Consider the following 16,802-nt stretch of genomic DNA (forward strand, 5'->3'; position numbering starts at 1 on the left):
GAAGGTTCCAAAATAGTTAACGTCTTTGACACATATCTCTAAAGAGAAGCTTCTTTTTATAAATATTAAAAAATAAAATATTTTTAATTGTTATATCACACTCATAAATTCACATGTAAATAGTAAAACACACACAGGAATATGCAGTTTTTCTTTTTCTGCTTGCAATATTCTTAGTGGTTTACAAATTTGCTTAGATTTTTACTAATTTGAATTATGACTGATTATTTTAATCTTGGAGGAATTGGTTTATATTTGTAACAAATGACATATTGAGGAGTTTTCTTCTTTATCTTCAACACGAGGTTATTTGCGTACTGTTTCATGCAGTTCTTGCGTCATGATTTCAGAGGCTAGCATTAAAGTTGATTGGCTGAAGGTGATTGACTACCTACAGTGCCACAACCTTCCATTGTCTCGTACAAGGAAATGACACCTTGCCCTTATTAGACCCCCTAATCTTTTTTCAGCAACCTACCCCAGTAATCCCAGTCAGCTTTAAGCTCTGGATGCAGTGCATAGTGATGTCAGAAGAACCCATGAGATACATGATAGCATTAACATTAATACACCTTGCAAAGCAGGAGATGAGAAAAAATACAAATAACTTAGAGTAACTTCCATCCATCCATTTTCCAACCCGCTGAATCCGAACACAGGGTCACAGGTATCTGCTGGAGCCAATCCCAGCCAACACAGGGCACAAGGCAGGAACCAATCCCGGGCAGGGTGCCAACCCACCGCAACTTAGAGTAACTTAGATGATGTAAATGTCCTTATGCGTTACAAAATGTTATGTAAATAACGTATACAAATACAAAGACACAGGATTTTTTTTTTTTGTCAAATGGGAATTTGCTTGCTTTTTCATCCAGATTCTGCTAAGTGATGTTTAGAGTCTAAATTTAAAGCTAATTAGTTTGAATGGTGTATGACTCTCCTGTAAACACAACCTAGATGTGACTCTAGGAACAACAGAAACCTGACCATTTCTGATCCACCAGTGGTAAGTTAAACGATTATAGCTGCAGTAGGTGCTATATTATGAGTGCACAGTATTTTAAAGTTATGTGTGTGGCAGAGGTGGACTATGTTCAGGTAGCACAGTGTATTTTTGAATTAGAACATTAGAAGAAAAATTAAGGAGAACAGAGAATAGGCTATTCAGCTCAACAAAGTCCGGCAATCCTATCCACTTAATTCCTCCAAAACAACATCAAGTCAGGTTTGAATGGTCCCTGAAAGACCTATTCTCTACCACACTTGGTGGTATTTTTTTTCCATATATCTGTTGTTCTCTATATGAAGAGAAACTTTCTAAAATTTTTATCTTAACAAGTTTTCAATGGTGCTCCTTTGTTCTTGTTGAACTTATGCTAAAGTAACTGCCTGGCTCAACTGTACTAATTCTTTTCATAGTTTGCTTAAATTGAAAAAGTTTGGCTCATACCCTACAGCCCTAGAATCATTCTAATTAATCTTCTCTGGATGTTTTTCAGCGCTTTTATGTCTTTTTTGTAGCACAGAATTCAAAATTGCACTGGTACTCCAAGTAAAGCCTCACCAATGAGATATAAAGGTTATGTTTCTTTGACTTATACTCTATACATCATGCTATCTAACGTAATATTACATTAGTCTTCTTAATGGTTTATGCACACTGTCTGGATGTAGATAATGACGAGTTCACTATGTGCTTCTCCTTAGCGATATTTTCAAGATCCATACCTCCCAATGCGTATTCATATCTAAACTTTTTACTTCTTATCATACTTTTCATTTACAGTACTTACATTAAATTTCATCTACCAGATATCTGCCCAAGCCTTATTCTGTCTAAGGCTATCTAACATTATTTTATGTTAGTCTACTTAATGGTTTCTGCACACTGTCTGGATGTGGATAATGACGAGTCCACTATGTGTTTCTCCTTAGTGATATTTTCAAGGTCCAAACCTCCCAAAGCTTATTAATATCTAAACTTTTTACTTCTTATCATACTTTTCACTTATAGTACTTACATTAAATTTCATCTCTCTGTAATGGCTCAACTGAATTTAGATTATCTGCCATCCCACCTGGCTTTGAATTATCTGCATATTTAACCAGTTCTTTTTATTTATACTAGTATTCAGATCATTTATGTACATTTTTATGTTAAAAAGAGTGCTGCCCTAGCTCTGACCATACCATCACCTTATTCTGATAATGTTCCTCACGCCATAACCCTTTGATTTTTGTGTTTTAGCTATTTTGCACCTATCTACACACTACACCCTGAACCTACACCTCTCATCTGGGACCTTATCAAATGCATTCTAAAAATCAGCACAAATTACAACATAAGCACCTCTGTGATTGTATCCTTTGGTTGCTTCTTCACAGAATTCCAGCATATTTACTAAAACACGACCTCCCTCATCTGAACCCATGTTGTCTGTTCACCAAAACTCCTTTTCTTGCCATGTGCTGCTCCATCTTATCCTTAATAACTACTTGAAGTAATTTACCCATGATGTTTATTAATCTTATTGGCCTGTAGTTACTTGGATCTGGCTGATCACATAATTATATTACAGGCTATTTTCTATTCTCTAGTCCTGAGGAATTTCTCCAGTGTGCTGTGATTTTTGTAAAAAAGTGTAGTAACTTTTGTCACACATGTGCGAGTAGGAGGAAGCTGAATGGACCAAGTGGAGGTAATTACCTGCCAGGCCAGGTGGTAGCAGGGTGCACTAATCCTACTTCTCTTATCTCTGCAGGTCAGATACGGGAAAACGTACCAGATGCACCATCACTGACTTCACTTCCAGTTCCGGCGCCACGGATGATGTCACTTCCGGTTCCGGTGCCATGGATGACATCACTTCCGGTTCCAGCTTTGACCTTTAAAGCCCCGATCATTTTTCCATCCCAACAGTTCCGTTCAGGACTCAAAACAATGCACATGAGTGCTCTTTCAAAACCCCATTGCAGCCAGGGACAATATATGGGTGGCTGCCCCAAACCTTTTTGTGTGTGTCAAGGCTGTTCATTTCACACTTTCAAAAATAAAGTGACCTTCTGCCCTAAACCTGAATCCAGCTTTGACCAGAAAGTCTCTGAACAATATTAATTCTGCTTTAAACCTAAAAGATGAAGCTGACTGAAAGAGTTTACAGTACAGGTAAACGTAAAAATAGCATTAGACTAACTAAGATCCTTGCATGTATTCTGTGTAGAAAGACCATACAAATACTTATTTAGTGTTCACCCCATTGTTATGTCTCTCTCATATTTTGATTCTTTGTGGATGCCATAATCTAGTGTATCAGTAAAGGACTGTGCAGAAACATTTCTTTGAGTTGATTAGTATATTACCATTTTTTTAATTATATTTTGCTTTCTTTACAATATTACAGTTTTTAGCACTACACCAATTTGAACTCCCACCTGGTCAATGTCTTTGTGGCTTTTACACAACCTCTCCATGTCCACATGGTTTTCTTCTTTTACTCCAGTTTTCTTCCATGTCCCAAAGATACAATATGCACATTATTTGGTGATTTCAAACTGACACACTGTAAGGGGGCACTGTGATACAGTAGACCAGCCATTAATAATTGGCTTCCGTCTTTTATTTGTCTCATCTCTTCACAGTCCTGAAAAGAATTAAATGGGTTTGCATTGGGTTTTTCATATTTCTCTATGGTGAAATCAGCATCAGCTTATAAAGGGGACATAATATTTATCATGATCCTATTGATCTGCTCATGAAATTAGAGTGATCTATCATGGTGATATTATTAATTGGGGGTAGCAAAGATTAATGTTGTGATGCTAGACAAGCTTGTAGTGCTAATTCAGGAAGAAGTCAGAAGATAAGGTAATGATAATCATTGATCAAAATTAAGCTGAGAAAATAAATTTGAATCTCACATTGTGGCTGAAAGTCAGTTTCCCATGATTCTTTATTTATTCATCCTCCAAAGTTTACTTTGGCTTTCTTTTTAAGAAAGATTGGCCTAGCCCCTCATGCGGAGACTGCTTAAAAATGATGGGCACCATGACATCTTATGCAGATGACTGTTTCCTAGCAATGGATGGAAATCCATAACATAATCAAAGTGCTATACTAGAACAATAAATATAAAGAAAAGAACTATAAAAATAAATAATAGTGAAACCACTTCTGACCAGAACCTAACAACATTATCCTGTGGTGACAAAGGACACTTTTTAGGAACTTTGGACAGTCAGCTCTATGGTACCAAAACTGAAGAAAAGCAGGAATCTTCTCAATGAATGATTTGTGTGTAACATTTCTGACTTTGAAAATTAAAATCAAAAATGAAGCAATTCAGAAAAGTGATTTTTTCTTTAGATGGCTCTAAATGAGATGTATAATTAACATTTTGTGTATTTCATTGAGTCGTTAATAAAACAGATGACTCCTGGATTTCCTGTTTTATTTATAAGCTAAGGACTCACTTTGACATTATGAAATTTTAGGGTTCATCAATAGCAGAAAGATTTCAAATGGCAATGCAGTAAATTGGGAAAAAGTCCAGAAGGAGAGAATATTTTATGCAGGCAATGTATATATTTAGAATGCTCAAAAGAGAGATTATTCCTTTCAAAAAAAGCGCCTAAGTGTGTACATGTGAAATATAATCTTTCTGAAAAACACAGAATGTTGATATCTAGAATGCCAAAATTATGATGGCGTCCATGATTTTTTTTTTAACTCCCTTGGTTAAGCAGTCTGGGTTGAGTGTCCTGGAAATTATAAAACTTTACTAGCTATGTCCATAAGGTTCATGCTACTTTTTCTTCTGTTTCCCAAAATCCCCCCTAATCAGACATATTATGAGCAAGCTTCGCTAACCCTGCTCATTAGGACACATGGCAAAAAGCTAACTTAAAAGACAATACTTTCACTGTGTTTGATTCTTCAGGGGGATTAAATAAAGTTAATAAAATAATATGAAGGAAACATGGTGTCATAATTTAACAACCAATTAAGTGAAAATGTATAAATAAACACAAAAACGGACACCTTTTGCTTCTAAGATGAATGCAAAAGAAATGATGAAACTTTATTCTCTTTTAAAGAATGGCTTACTGTTGTTATAGAAGGCAACAAAATGTTGTGGTTTATTAGCTAACATTAGCAGTAGTTCCAGCTATATGAAGAAACAATACGAATAATGTTTGTGATGAAGAGAAAAGTTAATGCCTGCTGTGGTGGACGGCTGGGGAACCTGCCCAGCCGGGATGCCTGGAAGGTGGAAGGATTGGGAGAGGGACAATACCTCCCTCAGGACACGAGAGGGCAGCTGACCCGGTCTGCATTGGGGCCACGGGATCACACCTTAGAAGCTCAACCCTGTTGGGGCCTGTGGCCGCCACCAGGGGGCATCCAGATGATTACAGAGCCTTGGACTGCAGCACTTCCATTACACCGGGAAGTGCTGCCGGAAACAGGAACCAAGTACACCCGCCACATCATCATGGAACACCTTGAGCACATCCGGGGCATTATAAAAGGGGCCACCTCACTCCATTAGTAGAGCTTGTGAGAGAGGAGTGGAGGCGACAATGAAGAAGGAAAGGAAAGGAAAATGAGTGAGTAATTGTGGCTGTTTGGGGGCACTGTGCTGTGTAGAGAAGAACAAATAAAAGCGTGTATTTTTAGGACGTTTGTCTCTGTGTCTGTTTGTGTCCGGGCTGAATCTTTCACACTGTACATCACAATGCTAATTTTACTCTTTTAATCACAAAAACACCACCTTGACAGACTGGAGGAAATTTATATAATTTGTATAAGTTCAGTATTTCCAATCTATTACTTTTCTTTAATTTCGAAGTGAAGATGAGGAAATAAATTTCATTATGTATTAAAAATTCTATGCTCTTTTAGACTGTGCATTGTGTGATTTTTTTTACAAAATTTTCTGTATTACATCTTGCCTGAAGAAGGGGCTTGAGTTGCCTCGAAAGCTTGCATATTATAATCTTTTTAGTTAGCCAATAAAAGGTGTCATTTTGCTTGACTTCTCACTATAAAAAATAGGGAATAACTTAAATACAATGAGATGCAAACAAAGTCTTTTAATTAGAAACCAATTAACTATAATAATGTAAGAAATCATAGTGATGATGGCCTTCCTAGCCCATACAGAAGTCTGGTATGCACCCTGTGCTCAAATATAGCATTTTGAACCTCTTTTCATTCTTCCCCATCCTCTCTAGGCAGGGGTATGCATGCTGTAAGAGCAATGATATGCGGCACGGCACACATACAGTAACTATCAAAGCAAGCCAAAATGAAAATCTGATGCCACCCATCGATTTATGAAGGTAGAGGAAGCATATTTTCCATAGTCCTACAGTATAATGCTTTCCATCAAATGTGTGTGTGTGCATGTGTGTATATATACTTATATATATATATATATGTATATATACAGGTAAAATTCCATTACAATGAATATCTTTACAATTAAATTTTCACTGCAACGAAGTATTTTTATGGTCCCGACAGTTTCCCCATATGACACGAGTCTATAGAAATCTCATTACTACGAATTACATTCAGTAAATACTTTCATTACAATGAAGTGACCTTGAAATGCTTGACTGAATCATCCGCAGAGCAGTTAGTTCTGTGGTCGTAGCTCAGTTGTGCACAATGATCCCCAAACAGAAACATTGTAAAAAAAAAATTTCTTTCTTCAAACTTTCCCCACACTGTTTTTTTTTTTTTTTTGCTGTTTTTGTTTTCAGCGGTTTTCATTGATACCTTTTCCTTATTGCTCGTCAACATTTGAAAAATATCCATTGGAATTTAACTCAATGTCACCCTCCTATAGAAACGGCAGACACGTAAAAATTACATTTTTGCAGCTCTCGATTGCGGGAAAAAGAAAAAAGACATTGCCAGTGAATTTGGAATTTCGCCATCGACACTGTCAACTTTCTTGAAAGGCCGAGCAAAAAAAAAAAGAAAAATCTCAGGTTGCAAATGTATGTGATCTGCTGCATTTGAAGACATCGAAAAAGCAGTTTTTATGTGGTTTAGTGATGCTCGTTCAAAAAACATTCCTATTAATGTGGCACTCATTCAAGAAAATGTGAGGTTTTTAAACTCTCTTGGGACCACCCCCAACTGGACAACACGCCGAAGAGCGTCCCGAAGTGTGAGCACCGTGTCTGTGGAAGACTGTTTATATGTTACCGGGGCAACAGCAGGCTCACAGCTCTGCTGTGTCTCTCTGCTAAAGCAAACTCGATGGGTGATGCAAGGAACATTGTAAATGCAGGGAACAGGACTACTTGGCCACTAACCTGGTCACAACTCTGCCTGACTACTGTGTCTGTTTATAAATAACCGTGCTGTTCCCATTTCAAGCTGAATAAAGCTGGTTTTGCTAAAGTACTGAGACTCAGCCTTGTGTTTTGGGGTGTAAGACAGGAACTTATAGCGCGACCCCAATCTTTTAGGATTCGCTTCTGTTGCGCCTCACCGCACCGCTGTGAGCCTGCTGTTGCCCTGCCCCAGTGATGGACAAACAATCTTCCACAGACGCGGCAATTGCGCTTCAAGACGCACTTCAGCGTGCCATTCCCGGTGGGTGGGGGGATCCCAAAAGAGTTCAGAAACCTCACAATATGAAGAAGGAGAAAAGGATGATTCGGCTTCTGATTGATAACTGTGCTGCCCACAACATGCTTCCACATTTACATAATGTTCTCATTGAAGTCCTCCCACTCAATTGCACAGCAGTGCTTAAGCCATTGGATTTGGGCATCATTCGCACCCTGAAAGTGTATTATCGCAAGGAAATGCTGAGAAAAATTCTCATCAGAATAACTTGTAGACAGGAGGAGATTAAAATTAACACGAAAGAAGCTATTGAAATGATTGCAAATGCCTGGATGCAAGTTAAAGAAAGCACTATAGTGAGAAATACAGAATCTCATTACTACAAACTTTTCATTACAACAAAAGATTTTTTAGGTCCCTGGCAGTTCGTTGTAACGGAATTTTTCCTGTATATATATATTTTTAAATTTATTTAAAGAGCTGCAAAAATCCAAATTTCTCCCTGGAGACAAATGAAGTTCTGTCTGTCGATCCAACTGTCAAATAAAGTTCTATTTATGCTGCAGGATTGTTGATGTGCCATCCACTATCAACTTCTCCTTTTCTTGCATTCTGATACAGTGCTGAATTGAGCCCAGATAAAGTCATTGTTGGTATTCCCATGCCCCTTTGCTGCAGTATCTGTAAAAAGTCCTCGCTGAATTTTAATTTCTTTGCAGCAGGTGTTACGAGGCTCCAAGATGCTGGGTGTATAAATGGATATCAGCTACCTAGTAATTAAATGTAAATAATGCATTACCACTTTTCATCAAGAAAATGATACAATATAGTCAAACTTATATCTTAGTATTCCAAATGTTCAGATAATTCCCATAGCATAAATTTAATATGTTATGTCTGAGATTCATTGTCTCTCCCTAAGGTTGGTGAAAGTCACTTTAAGAGACACTTAGTAGGATGGAGAGCACAAAGATTATGAAGGTTTAATATGCTACTTTATTTACAATGGATTTTGCAACACTATCATGTTTATATCCCTTAACTCTGAAAACGGAGACTCAGCAACAGTAATGATTCACTTAGTTACCAGCAGTCTAATGATGAATCATTCAGACCCTGCAATTATAATATGCCAGTAACGGCGTACTGCACGATAACGTGCAGTGAATACACTTGACTTATAGTTTTCCTACTCTTTCTCTGTAAGTTTAGCATTCATTTGCTCAGAGGTTGATGTGCTTGCTGCTTCTCGTGCAGCTCTTCTTTTCTCCACCCTAGCGGCCCGCTGCTTCTCTTCTTTCGTCAGCATCTTTTCATGTTAAAACTGATTAAGTCAGTGTTTGTGCTGCAATTGCTTAGTACATTTTCCTTATTTTTTCACTTAAGCTGGCACTTAAGATTTCAATCTGCCTCAAGAATGATTTAAGATATGAAGAGGTAGGGGAGTGTGACAGCAAAGATGGTAGGGAATAAGAATGGCGCCCATACGCATGTGCCACACGGCCGTCCTGCTAGCTGCTACCAAGAATTCATTCTATAATAAAATAAAATAAAAATAAAAAGAAGAATAGTCAGTCATCACTCCCAAAAGCGAATAGTAGATGTCACGTACTATATGTTGTCACACACGTGCACATGGGAGGCAGCTAAAGGGCTCGAGGGAAGACAGTTCTGAGGCATGCCGGGATGTGGCAGAGTGCACTGATTCTTTTTTTCTCTTGCCTGTAGACCATTCCCGGGAGATCTCACCTGGCTCTCATGACGTCACTTCCGGGACCAAGCCAATGGAAGAAGACCTTACTGACTCCGGCCCCTGTGATGTCACCTCCGGGCTTGAACCAATGGCAGATGATCCTGAGCCAGACCCATATGACCTCACTTCCTGTCTTCCCCTTTAAAAGTCTAACCATTTCCCCTATGTGTCAGTCTTGTTGTGGACTCTGTTGTAAGCACTTCAGTGCTCTTTATTTTTGCAAATACGACTTTGCAGCCAGGATACCTCATTATACGGGTGGCTGCCCCAAACCTTTATCTGTGTGATGTCTCATTATTGCGATAATGTGTACCAAATTTCAGGTCAATAGGTCAAATGGTTTGCGAGCTACAGGTGATTTAAAATCCTGGACAGACAAACAAACAGCCACGGTAGCGTATAGAAGATGGTGACATCATATAGTTGGCTTTGGAAGGAACTATGACAAACCTTCATCAGTATGTGTCATGATCCACTCGAGGAAACAACAATGTAAACTTGTGGCAACTTTGGGCAGACCTGTCCCCAGTCTGAACCAACCTACCGTACACAACTCAATTATTAGACAGCAACCTGTTACCACTAGAACAGTGCGGGTGTGGATCCTCAAGGCTGTTTGAGTAACTGTGGGACAATATTGAGGGACTCAGTCAATATATCACAGACTAAATGAACTTCTGCGTTGACGCTTTTGTGCCTTCAAAATAAGCTTTCCAAATAATAATCCTGGGATTGCTAAGGAGCTAAAACTCTCCTGAAAGGGCACAGTGAGAATACTGAAGAAAAGGCTCAGTGAATGAAGGAAGCTTACTGAGCCAAAACAGAAAGAAAACTCCCCCAGAATAACCTGAAAAATGTTTGAAATGGAATAATTACTGAACTCAAGCAACCCATGGCTCAGGTGCTAGTAGGGAATGTGGCAAAGGCTAACACCCCAAACCAATTTTTTAATAGATGTTTCCTCCTTCCATCACCATCTACTTCCAATGAAGAATCCCTCTACATCATCCCTATTCTATTAACAATTCCTATGGGCTGTCTATAACTGATGACCAAGTGAGGAGACACCTGGTGAGCCTACTCACAGGAAAACCCACAGGACCAGGTGGAGTCAGTCCTTGAATTCTTATGGCCTATGCTGACCAAAATTATTGTATCCTAGGTTATCTGTTCACTAAGTTTGTCACTAAGGTTTCAGAAAGTGCCCCTGCTGCAGAAAAAAAAAACATCCTGTATTGTTTCAGATGTAAATAAAGCAGGTAATTCTTCACCTAATGATTACAGACCAGTGGCTCTTATGTTCAAAATCATAAAGACCTTCAAATAGTTGGTCCTGAATAATATGAGTTCTTTTGTGAAAGACCACTTGGACACACTGCAGGTTTCCCTGTTTGACAAAACTTGAGTGAAGAATGTATTTATCTATTTCTTCCATAAGGCTTATTCTCAATATGGACAAAGCTGGCGGCTTTGATTATTTTTTTATCTCTCCAGTGCCTTCAATGCTATCCAACTACCCTTTGTATGGGGTAAGCTCAGGAATATACAGGTGGTTGAGTCTATGGTGTCCTGGGTACTGGACCATCTGTCCAGCAGACTGTAATTGATGAAGCTCTCTGATAAGGATGTGAATAACACTGGAGCGCCACAAGGAACTGTTATGACTACTTTTCTCTTCACACTTGTATATCTTGGCCACTTTATATAACATCAGGTCATGTCACTTGCAGAAATTCTTAGATGATTCTGCACTAATGGGGTGTACTGAGAAGGAGGATGAGACAGAGTACAGAAGTCAGGTGGAGAACTTTGTTTCTTGGTGCAGAAAGAACTGTCTACATCTTGACATCAGCAAAACTAAGGAACTGGTTATTGACTTTAGTTGCATCAAAGAGCCTCTATGCCCCATCATTGTTCAGGGAGTGGATGTGGAGGTAATGCACTGTTAGAAGTACTTTGGAGTCCATATCAATGACAAACTGGGCTGGTCTTTTAACACAGATAAACTATATAAGAAAGGGCAGAGCAGACTCCTCTTCGTTTGATGTGGATAGTGGCATCCTTTACATGTTCTAAAACTCTGTGTTATTTTCTACATTTTGTTGGGCTAGGCTAGTAACATCACTTCAAGAGAGGCCCACCAAATCTACAAGATACCGGTAATTAAAAAGGTAAAGTCAGTTATTGGGACATAGATATACTCTGGACCCCCTGGAGGTAGTAATGGAGGAGAGAATGAATACAGGACTGATGGCCAACTTCATATCTGGCTATCAGCTATGGGAATTATCTTCACATTGAGAAAGCATATTTAGAATTAAGGTGCTTCAGTCTGTCCAAATAATAAAAGTATGATGCTAATAGAACTATAAGAAACGTGACACTTATGTATTAAATAAGAATGTGTTAAGCCAATCGAACAAAATGTAGCCCAGTATAGACCTGGGCTGTAAGAGTGTATTCTTGTAAGACAAATGTACTAAACTAACTTTTAAGGTAGCTTTTGATATTGTATAATCAATTATTATGTGCTGTGCATTAACCGACAGTATAACATTAATTCTTTTATAAGCTTAAAAAAGATTCTTAAGTTGTAACTGCCACATAGCCGTTGAAGTGTTGTAACCCTGATGGTGCAGAAGAATAGGTACATGTTTTGCAAAGTGCTGTCTCTGTAAAACTAGCCATAGCTGAGTTGCCTGAAGAAGGGGCCTGAGTTGCCTCGAAAGCTTGCATATTGTAAACTTTTTAGTTAGCCAGTAAAAGGTGTCATTTCACTTGGCTTTTCTCTACATTCATAATGGCTAACACGGTACAACACTAGCACTATAACCTAATTTGAATGAGGAACCTGGGACTTTGGGCATGCTGACTACCGTGTACTTCTGCACGTAATGATTTAATGTGTCATATTAAGCTACTTGCAAACTCTGTGTGACCTCAAATTGAACTGCCATACTTCCTCTTTTTGTTTAGTAAACGAACTAGTATAAAACTGAGCTAACTTTCTTTTTAGAGCAGGCTCGTAGTCTGTAGCATACATTTTAGCTAACAGCCTCTGCAGAGTCTCTCTTCTCATCAAGAATAAAAAAAATTGCTTTTTTACTTTTTTATTGGTGTCTGCCTGCTGTTGTTCTCGACTTTCGTCCACAACATCATCTCTCTGAAACACTAGCATTAATAACTTTCAGCTAACAATAATTCAGCAAAAGTGTTTCAAGAAATGCTACTGGGGCTGTTTTATACCAACAGCTTTATAATGCCTCACTGTGACTGCTCTTTTATCTATGGCCAAGTCAGAAATTTTCCTTTCTTTTTAGTAATTCTGGTATGTATCTGAGAAGGTTGTTATTTGTTATTATATTTTACTTATTGATTGAGCTTCTATAAAAAGTTAAATTTCCCCTTAGGCACAAAGAAAGTGTCATCTATCTATCTATCTATCTATCTATCTATCTATCTATCTATCTATCTATCTATCTATCTATCTATCTATCTATCTATCTATCTATCTATCTATCTATCTATCTATCTATCTATCTATCTATCTATCTATCTTTTATAAACTAATGATCGATCTTAAAATGGAGCTTACAGTGTTTTCTATGCTATGATGCTTTCACAAAACTAACTGTCCTGTTGATTATTTTATGAGTTATTAGCTTTGAGATGTTAGAAATGTTTGTTTATGTGGTGTTTAAGTTCATTAATAAAATTAAGTGAGAATCAATGTACTATGTGTGCTTAGAAATTTAGAGTGTAGCTATCCTGTATGATATAGTTTATTTCTCAAACCAGATATTTATTACGCAATAGTATATTGACCTTTAGCAATAAAATGTAACCCATATTGGGTCAAAATAAAAGTGCATATTTCTTTGAAAAAAACTGGGAAGAAGTAACCAGGTAAATCATCAGTATACAGGAGGAAAAATCAAGACAGAGTTGCAAAGCAGAAAATGAAGGAGCTATAAATAAATATATTAGTATGCTGCAATGGAAAAGACAGGGCAGTCTTTATCTTTCTTTCACAAAAAGCTGTATTATTTATGCAATCCTCTGTGCTGGCTGGCATTTGTGCCAAATTGAGCTGCTAAATTATTCTCTAAAGGGCTTTCTCCTTTTAAATTGTCATCGTGTAAATACTTATTGATTCTTACTGTCCAATTCACTATGCGTATAAAAAAAATGAGGTGCTAGCACTGGCTGAATGGGCCTCTCAGGCTGGGAATTTGTTTAACAAATCAACAAGCTCTATGGAAAAATCTGTAAAGTTGTGTCTTACATAAAAATTAACATTTTTTCAGAAAATGAGCATAAAGTACTACACGTTCTGTGCTAATTGCTAAGGATGTTTTTAGTATGGCATAAACTCAGGTATTGTATTGCTTAAGATACCCTAATACGTTTTACTCAGGAACAACCTCTAACTCTTGCCAAATGCAGCCTTAATGTAAAATAAATATTAAAAATGAAACATTTATGTCATTCATATCATTAAATGGTGATAGAAACAGAATTATAGAGCTTTGGAAATTAAATAAATTGCACAAACGATGCACAAAGGGATAAAAACATTATATTATAATTAGCATTATCACATTTGCAGAGAGAAATGCCTCATTATGATGGTTTATCCTCAGTGGTATGCTCATCTTCTTACACATTTAGCTCTGCATGAATTTAACCTCTTTTGTAGAGCAGATGACCCAAAACTCAGTACATTCTGAAGCAAAGATATAACCAATTGTTCTCAAATATACTACAAAAATTTTTAAAACATTGTGTGGCAAAGAGAGAATTATACTTTTATTGGTAGTTACAACTGAGCTTTATCTTTGTATATTTGTGTTTTTTTTTCTGACTTGCCATTTATTTTATCAATCCAGGTGTAGAACTATATATAACAATAAAAAGTTATATTTTTTAACATTCTGTATAAAACTACAATTTAAATTAAAACAATAACTCAGCTCCTCAAGGACAAAAAAAGAAAAAGCTGTAGATGTGTGAGTAGGGAAACAATTAAGTAGCTACAATTTCTTCAATGTTTTATGTTAGCAATGCACATTATCAGTCTAATGGTCTTTAGAGTAAGTTTTTTGAAAGATTATGATTTTCTGGCAGAAAAATCTCATTATTCCATTTGAATTGTCAGCTATCAAATTTACTCTTTGCTATATATTTTAGTTTCTAAAGAAATGGAACCGACTATAATGGCTTTTAGGCTTTTACAGCGGTGTGCCGCAATGCTTACTCTGACACTGCTAACAGTTTGACACAGATTGAAGTAAACAGAAACCTCAAACTATATTCTTGACATCAGTCATTATTAAGGTCGGTCGTGATATTCGGCACGGTGGCGCAGTGGTGCTTGTAGTAATTTGACCAAGGTTCACATCCCGGGTCCACTCTGCATGCAGTCTGCATGGGTTTCCTCTGGATGTTCTAGTTTCCTCCCACTGTCCAAAGCCATGCAGAATAGGTGAATTGGCAACACTAAATTGGCCGAGGTGGGTGATGAACTGGCACAGGGTTCAGAATTTTTTCCTGTTTGGTGCCCTGTGCTAGCTGGGATAGACTCCTGGAACCCAGGTCTTGATTATATGGGTTAGAAAATGACATGACATGAGCTGTGTGAAGTTCACTTTGCTGTGATTTTGACGAAAACACAGAAATGTTTGTGAACTTTGTCGAACTCTGTGAAATGCATTGAAATCAAAGGAGAAAGAGAAACTGAACAAGGTTTGGGTGAATTATAATTGTGCAATGGTCTATCAAACTTCCCTAAGGAAAGCATCAGCCAAGTATGTGGCCTGACTATTGTGGCCAAAAACGTGATCTGTCCTGTGTGGCAGCAGTGCTAACCACTGCACCACCATGCCTAAAACAACGGAAGACGCAAACAGCAATAACCACAAACAAAATACAATAAATGGCCACAAACTAGCAATAAGTTTAAAAAAAATACTTACATCATTATGCTTACACAGTTCCAATCTTGGGACACACATTAGCAGTGCCACAAAGTGATAGCATAGTTTATTGTTTGAAGTCATAGCACCAGGCACAGTTGAAACATCTTTTTTGTTTCCCATGTATCTGTGCAGATGCTTCACACTCTTTTCTTTCTTCAGGATAAAAGAAACGTTTTGTAAACAGTAATAAATCTTTCATTATTATTATTTTACAGGGTTTCCTATGTTTTCTGACAAGGTGAGGGGAAAGGGGAGCACCTTTAAGGCTTGAATTGACTCATAGTTGTGGCACATGGCTAATTATGCAACCTTAAAGGGAATGGCACAGCATCATTCTTAACACAGCAAATAAACTTTATGTACTCCTTGGATTTGGAGTGGCAGCTACAAACAAACATAAAATAAGGCCACAGCGTATAACAATGTAATCCTTTGCCTCTTTTGATGGCCAAGATCCATTTTCTTTTTTAAATGTCAGGTAAGGTTGTTTTCATTTTGAATTTGAACACAGGGTCAAAACAGAAGCTCTTGTTTCACAATTTTGCTATTGTTTTGGATAATCGGAGAGTTTAACTGTTGATAACACCTTCCAGACAAAAGGAGTACAAAGGGCTAACTGGGTTTAATAGATGGAATTCTTTAATCAATGATCAATTCTATTGCATTTATTGTCTTTTATTAATTTTTACGAGCTCACATAACTCAATTCTAGGGTCACAGGCAGTGGGTGCCTATGCCAACAACTCTGGACATTAGGCAGGGAGCAACCCAGGATGGGACACCAGACTATAGTAGCCTTTACTGTTAGTTTAATTGCTAAACACTTTCAATTACCTAAGAATCTTCATAAATGGTATTTTCAGAATCTTACAAAAGTTCAGTATATTCAGTGACTACACTTCTTTCAGTTTTACTCTTTAAGGTTCCACTGAGCTGCTATTTCTGGTTGTGGTAGTACTACAGATACATTATTTTGCTCTGTAAAAGTACGTTATGTCCTTATAATTTAAGAATCCCATTTGATATATTTTCAACCACATGAACCTTATCATGTACAATGTAGGCAAATGAGAAATATAGCATTCATTCATTGTATGCAGTATAATAACAGAATATTTATCTCTGAAATACCAGCCCATTGACCTAAAATGAAAGAAAAAAATGAATTGAATGAATACATTAATGTGCACTAAAAGCCGTGACAACAATTGTGCATTTCAAAATGTGTTTGAAACATAAAACTCACTACGACTGCATCTATCACCACAAACAGATAAACACCATCTAGTTCAATTAGAACAAAAATTAAAGAGAGAAACTGTTTTGATTAAAAAACAAAAAGTTAGCCACCGGTGCCCAAGAGTTATTATAAAATTGTCACAAAAAAAACAGGAAAACTAATATAGAAAGTAAGAAAAGAACTCTAAAAAGATGGAAAAATTGTGTATAATATTGCACAAAAAAATGTCAACACGCATCACTG

The sequence above is a fragment of the Erpetoichthys calabaricus genome, chromosome 10, assembly GCF_900747795.2.
Source record: "Erpetoichthys calabaricus chromosome 10, fErpCal1.3, whole genome shotgun sequence".
NCBI classification, from domain to species: Eukaryota; Metazoa; Chordata; class Cladistia; order Polypteriformes; family Polypteridae; genus Erpetoichthys; species Erpetoichthys calabaricus.